This window comes from Oryzias melastigma, linkage group LG9, assembly GCF_002922805.2.
Source record: "Oryzias melastigma strain HK-1 linkage group LG9, ASM292280v2, whole genome shotgun sequence".
In the NCBI taxonomy this organism is placed as follows: domain Eukaryota; kingdom Metazoa; phylum Chordata; class Actinopteri; order Beloniformes; family Adrianichthyidae; genus Oryzias; species Oryzias melastigma.
This window is the reverse complement of record NC_050520.1, coordinates 20982876-20990143: the sequence shown is the minus strand read 5'-3', so window position 1 is coordinate 20990143 and position 7268 is coordinate 20982876. Positions and strand designations below refer to the sequence as shown.

Below are 7268 nucleotides of genomic sequence, written 5' to 3'. Positions count from 1 at the left end.
AAAAAAAAAAAAAAAAAAAAAGTTATTTTTTGAGAAAATCTATAAATATAATAGAAACCCCAAGAAATTGAAATAAAATACCCAGTAAATTGACTTTTATATAGTTTAAATAATACTAAAAAATGTATTTTAGTGGTTTTATGTCAACTTAAATGTTAGCATGTCCTCGTTTCTTGTATATTAGCTTCAAATTAATTGAATGTGAGGAGAATTATTTGGGAGAGGTGGTTGAAGTTTAAGTACGGCCCGTGCAGCAATGAGGTCTTGGCTTCATGCTCAAACCTCTGACACAAACACACATACACACACTTTCTGCCCTTCTCCCCCACTGGAGAACATCGCTAACATCCTGAGACATTGTCATACTCGGCAGAGTACATAATTGGGTGAATATGTCAGTGCTTTGTGTTCTTAGTGACATGACTCCCGGCTGTTCCTGTGGGGGCTGGGTACACTTACTGAAGGGTTCATGCAGCAATCTCAGTGCGATGGCTTATTGCTCATTTGGGTGTTGCTTGTTTAATGATCATAGCTAAGCAGAAAACTACTTATCTTTTCACCTGAGCCGTGTCTTCTGTGAGTGGGACTATTCATTTACCCGTGTTTGTTAATTTTTCTGTTCCTGTTCCCCCAGTTATCAGCAGCCGGGTTCCACCTGGGTCCTACGGCTCACAGGGCAACATTTGCAGTGACTGCCGAGCGACAGGGAGGGTGGGGGTGACAGAGACGGAGAAGTGAAAAAAGCTGTGACAGTGGTGATAAAGTGAAACTTGGTCAAGTTATTTTGTGCTGAAAACACCAGATGTGTGCACGGCCGCAATCAGCACCACTTCCAAATTCGGAACCATCTCAAAACCTCCAATTTCACTCCTCTCCGAAATGCCGTTTTCACTTTATTCTTTTGTTTTCTCGATCATCTTTTCAGTCTCCACTTTACACTTGATTTTATCAGCTGCTCCTTTGTGCTCTCTTGCCGTGGTAAGACTAAAACCCTCTAAATGGTGATTCACTGCAGCCTTTCCGGGGCCTCTCCAAATCGTGGCTCGCATTTGCTTCTCCTTTTTTCTCCTCTTCTCCTTTTTTCTCTGGTACAATCTTTTTCCAGTTTGGCACAAGGTTATTTGTGCAGTTGTGGTCATCTGAGTTTATTTTTTTATCACTCATGGCTTAAAACCACTGTCACAGCAACAAGCTGCTCACATTTGAGAGAACACCCCCTCAACCGCTACAGTTAGTCTCTCCAGTTATTCCTGTTTATTTGACTTCTCCTTATGGCCTTTTGCTCGTCTGCTTCTGGTCTAGCAGCTGCAGCTTTACAGCTCCTGGCCTTCTTTCAAAGAGGGGTTTTTGACAAATTATTCCCAGTCATTTTGTCCTTGGGGAAGTCAGCATTGGCTTATGGAAAGATGGCTCTCACCTGTCTCTATGCTGGCTCTGACGGATGGCTACCTGTCTCTGTTTCTGCACTGACGGCCCAAGGCCTGTGTTTCCTGGTGCTGAGTGAAGCACACAGCTGACCAAACGAAAGGCAGACGTCCGTTCTCTTCTACCACATCGCTATGTTTACCTGACACTGCCAGTCAGGCGGGCAAAACTCTTCATCCCATAATTCAGTGCCTAAATCTATAAACATGTATCCCAGCGAAGCATAAAAAGACCAATAATCTCCAAATCAAGCTGTGTTTTTGCAGTGACTGACAGGAAAAGATGTTTGTACAATAAAGTTAGGCAATTGGAGCAGATTTTCCACTGAAATCATCAGACCACATTATTTTAAACATGCTTAACAAAAAGATTAAAATAAATTAAATTGTAAAAACAAAAAAAAAAACCCTATAAATATTGAACACTTCTTTGCTTCTTCAAACGTATTTCATTCAAAAAATAGAGTAAGATAGTAGAATCATTTAATAAACTATGAATAAATGTGTTCTAAATTTGCCATCTCTTTTGCTTAAGGAGAAATTATATATTTTCTTTAAGACTCTCAAAAACAAAAAAGAAGACATTTCTTTTATGGTTTTGTTTCCAAAAAAACATAATGCTTCTATTTGTTTTTCTTTGTCATCTGTTGCAGGAGATAAAGGGAAAAGTGTCAGTTTAGTTTTGATTCCTGATTTATGCTATGCGAACCAACTGATTAGTGGAAGGAAACACCTTTAGCACCTTTGATTGTCTTTCTTCTGTTGTCACATCCTTCCCCTGAGCTCCATGTGTATGTTTGTTTGTATGTTTCCTGCCTCTCTGTCCTCCAAGACCACAGAGGCGAGCTGCTAGATTTCAGGACAAGAGCAAAATCCCAGCAGATAGAATCAGATCCACATAAAATGAAGGAAATTCAAAGTTGAAGTCTGAAGTTAAGAAACTGGGGTTGATGAGGAACTGAGAGCACATCTAGTGGCAGTTGAGTGGCTTTTTATAACAGCATACTTTGTTCCAAAATGTCAATCACATTTATGAGTGCTTGGCTGAAAGTATAAAATGTTTGCCAACCACAGGCTATTGGCTCACTTTTCTCCTCATCAATAGACAGGTGCCTCAGTTTGAGGGCACATAGAGATTTAAAATAGAATATACGTGAAACCATCTCTGTCTCACTAATGATCCAACTAAACCGTGATCTAATGTAGGGAGACAAGTGAAGACATATCCAACACACACTGAGAAACACACACATGCGCACACACTTACTGCAGCCTCTGAAATTTAAGTTGAGCTACAATGCACACAGGGATAAAAAAAGGAATGAACACATTACAAGATGATCCACCACTATCACTCTAATCCCCAGATGAACATGTTGCTAATCTCTTTAGCTGCTAACATGTTAAATTAGCCCTAATATCTGCTAAGATTCAGATCCATGGAGGCCCACCTACGTGTGGGCTACCGCCCAGGTTTAGGTCACTCTTCTTCCCCAGCGCTCAAAAAAAGATACAGACATTGAAGTGGCAAGGGGGTGGTGGGGGCTGAGAGAAGTCGCAGTGATAGCCATTCGTCACCCTGCCTATCTCGCTCTGACAGATGGGGAGTGTGGCGTGCCACATAGAGGAGTCACTGCCTGTAATGACATTAGGGGCACAATGAGACCTGGTACACATTTTTCCTGTTCTATCCTCCTCGACCATTGACTCGCGTCTTTGCTGGATCCATCTTTTCTCCCATTTGTACTGGTATATCTCCATCCTTGTTGGAGCTTAAAAGCTGATGCTTACCAATAATTCCACAACAGAAGCACACGCACAGATGTAGACATCAATACACACAAGGAGGGATCCTTTAAATATCCTAGAAAAGTGATGTTAGAATGTTATGGCAACAAGGTAGCACCATGAGTGCAGAACACGTTTTTATCCTCTTTTTTAAGGAGAACTGAATTTATTTCATACAAGAGGGGAACTTTTTTTAATTTACCGTACATCCCCTATTAGGTGATGATAATGATTGAGAACACTACCCTTGATTTAGATATAACAATTGTGAAATTTGTAGAATCTGATTCATGTATTTTCATTTACAACTCATCCCCTTTATATAGTTCTGCATTTAAGGTCTTTGAAGAGGAACATGACCACCAATGTTGACCTTTTTTCCAAGTAATTTATTAGGAACTAAAATGCCCAACACAGCATTTTAAAAATCAACCAATCACATTATTGAAAAGCACTTGGGTTGATTTTCTTTCTTACAAATTGCACAGACACATTCTATTCATCGTATATGCAAACTTTAAATGTCCTACAGATGTACGGTGTATCGCGGTGGGGTTTTCTTAGAAAAACATTGCCAATTCTGTCTTGATAAATCACCTTCCCCAATTTGCTATAACATGGAGAATCTGGGTCTGAGAACAGCAGCATCAGCAGAAGTCTGCACACAGCACATTTACAGGAGAACTGGTTTCGTTCCTAGCACTTTCCAGCACAATTCTCCGAATGTCTCACCAGTTGGCCATGCGGAACTTTTGTTCTTGGAACTAGGGCTCTTGTCCGTTCTCCTTCATTCACAAACAAAGCTCTTTCAACATGATGAATTAGTCCTGAGCATAGCTGAAAAGTGAAACATCCCCTTTCTTGTACCCTTCTTTGAAAGAAGACGCCTTCAGTATCTGTCCTCAATGCCACTTTTACAAGAACCCTGCAGACAGCTTTTTGAATGTGAAAAAGCACCATGTGCTGTATATTAGTTTTTAGTGACTAAACACTTGGGAGAGAGGCGACCTAGAATCAAGCCTTGTGGTGCTCTGAGTGTGTATGTTCTCATTGTCCTCTCAGCTACACTTCTGAGACACGGAGAGAAAATGCTCATTAGATATATGTGCTGAATCTCTGCTCCCTTTCGATCTCTCCCATCCTCCCCCAGTCTTTCTCTCCCGCTCTCTCCATCCGTCTGCTTAACAGATGGGAGGGTCGTGGGTACAGCTCTTCCCCTCCCCCTGGAGAGGCATGGTGCTTGTTCAGAGGATCCCTCTTTATGCTTCACTCCATTTCCCTCTCCTCATTCAATTTTTTTCACTTTTTTTTCACCACTCTTTTCCTCTTTCAGTGTCACCTCTTCAGCTCAAAACTCAAAGATGAAACACAAGCAGGGAAGCAACTGTTTTTCTTCCGTCTGGTTGGGTTCTCTGACCCAAGAAATTGCCCGTGCCAGCCTCCTTCTTGTTTACTAGCCAATGTTATTGCAGACTTTTCAGAGACAACATAATAGTTAAAAAGTATTTTATAGTTTGTAGTTAATTTTCTTTTATGTTTATTTGATTGGAAACTTTGAAAATGGCCTTGTTTTGTAAGGTATTTTGCGTCCCTGGAGCTCAGGTAATTTACAGTCAATTCAAGAGTGCAGAGGTGTGACGCTTGACCATGTTCGGTTAAAACTTCTTATTTGTTTCCTGCCGTTCCCCCTGGTTTTCCGTCTTGCCGTCATGAGGCTAAATTGGATTTTGTGAGTCAGTGGTAATCTGTTAAGTTAAATGATGCTCCATCCACCACAAGGCAAGGGAAAGGGAAAGGTGCCCAATGAGGAGGTGGGCACTCACTTCTTAACCAGGAGCTGGCTCTCATATGGGACGGGGGCGGGTGTGAGGAGAAAGTGGGGGGTTGGTGACAAAAGAAGAGGGGGGTGGAGGGAGGACATGTCTATGTGTGTAGGAGGAGGCAGAGGAAACAGGGATGAAAAGGGATGGGGGGAGCCGAGTGTGCTTGGGAGGGCACACCACGGGGCTAAGTGGCAGCAAAACCTCACCTCAGGCAGTGTTGGCTGGAGCTGAGAGCCAGAATCAGGGATTAAATGTTCAGGACACAAGCTTAATCTTAGTGTTAACGTTACGTAAGGCCTAAGGTGTTGCCCTAGCGGGTGCTGACATTGAGAGCTTCAGCCCTGCTTAGTGAGCCGCGGGTGGACTCAGAAGGAGGCAGGGATCATGGAGGTAACGCCTCCTTCTTTGGAGCGCTGCCCGGGCCGGGTAATGTTAAGTACAAAGACTGGGAGGGGATGATGCTGTCAGCTTGTGATTGAGGTGCGCTGGCTTGATTGATATCCTTGTCTGGCTGTCTTGTGCCAAGCGCCTTAGTGTTGGCTTGTAATCCCGGTTTGTCTGACAACATCCTTTTTTTTTTTTTGTTTTGTTCTAGAGGGCAGCTCTTTGTTTTCCTTTCTAAGGATGGGTGTGTTTACACAGAGCAATGCTAAAATGTTTTGGATAGCCTCGTCAGAGCTGCCACAGAGTTATTTTAGATCTTATTATCATTGGTGCAGTCTGGTTGCTGTCCCAACTGCCAAACGAAGCATTTGTGTTCACATCCCAGTTCTTCCGTAAGTGGGTGTATTCCAAACCATCATCTCAGGAAGTGTTTTTTGTCTTCCATTTCATCGTTATTTCACGTATTGTCCTGCATTGTCTTCAGCTTTCATGTGATGGAAGTTTTTGGGAAGACATTTTTTGAAAAAAAAAAAAAACAAAAAGACACAATAATTGATGTGTTGGTCCTCCTTAGAAAAATGTAAAAATGTGGTTACAAATTGACAATTTCAAGTGAATTTTCTGCTACACTCAGAAAGATCTGCAGTCATGTGCTGTTTCCACAAGCCGTGGTCTGTCACTAAGAGCAACAGTATCCCTAGATGTCTCTATTACAAGCTTTCATTATCAATGTCCTACTATCTAGCGCAAAAAGGTCAAGTGCATTGCAATGTGCTGCACTCACCTCAGGGGTTTAGCTCTTTCTTGTGCTTCCTCATGCATGTTACCCAATAAATACATGGATTCAGGTTAGGGGAGGGAAAAAAAGGGGGGTGGAGGAAGAGCATTATAATGTGCAGGTATGTGAGGAAAAGGAGAGAATATGAGAGAGTGAGGAAAAGAGCAAGGGTGTTTGAGAAAAGAGACAGAGAGTGATGGAGAGAGAGACTGAGACTGACATGTCTTTTGGTGAAGCGGTGTCGTCTTCCACATCAATGTCTGATGCTTGTGCTGCCAGGTGCCGGAAATCTGGTTCAGAAAGGAGAGAGGAAAGAAGAAGGGGAAAGTAGAGAAAAAAGGCAGGATAGATGGAGTTTTTTTTTTCTTCTTTTTTTTTTTTTTTCATGTGACGGCACTGACAGCTCCCCTGCATTGCACTGAGCTTAAATAATGGGATGCTCATTTGCATAACGAGGGACGTTATCACCTCTACTGTCAAAAGAAAACACAACAACAGTTCTACTGCTCCTCCCTGAGATAGATTGGGTTGGCCTACTTTAGAACTCTTTAGAGATGCACTGGAGCTCTGCCTTAGCCAGCCTCGCCATGAGAGCACACACATGTGCGCATACACACATAAGTGTGCATGGCTCCATGGACTCGCAGTCACTCAACATTTTTAGAGCAGCTCTTCCCTCCTCACTTTTGGAGTCCAGGCCGTCGGCGCCTGGCCTCTAATCCGAAACACACAAGTTCGGGCAACTTTTTGCACTCGAGTCACTTATGCTGTCACTGACATACAGGGACTCCAGCTGAATTAAAATCTTTCTAGCATTGGTGTCTCTAAAAAATACACTGTGTCTCAAAAAGATCAACTTAGCTAAAAATCTGAAAAGAATTGGTCCAGTATTTTTACCTGTGTTGCTTCACATCTGCCTTTCTAGAGACGGGCCACAGACAGAGCACAGAAAAGTTGTGCTTGGCAGTTTCCCTGACAATGCCATGCAGTTGCACGGGAGGAAACAAAATGTATTTCTCAGTACAGAGATAATGTTACAGAGTCGGTGATTAGAGCATTTAAGTTAGCGGC

The 7268-nt window shown here is 42.5% G+C and overlaps 1 protein-coding gene across 10 annotated transcripts in view; it reads left to right on the top strand.

Moving 5' to 3' along the window:
- Positions 1 to 7268, top strand: part of mef2cb (myocyte enhancer factor 2cb) — a 67351-nt gene that overhangs the window by 23345 nt on the left and 36738 nt on the right. The gene's annotated exons all lie outside the window — the stretch shown is intronic.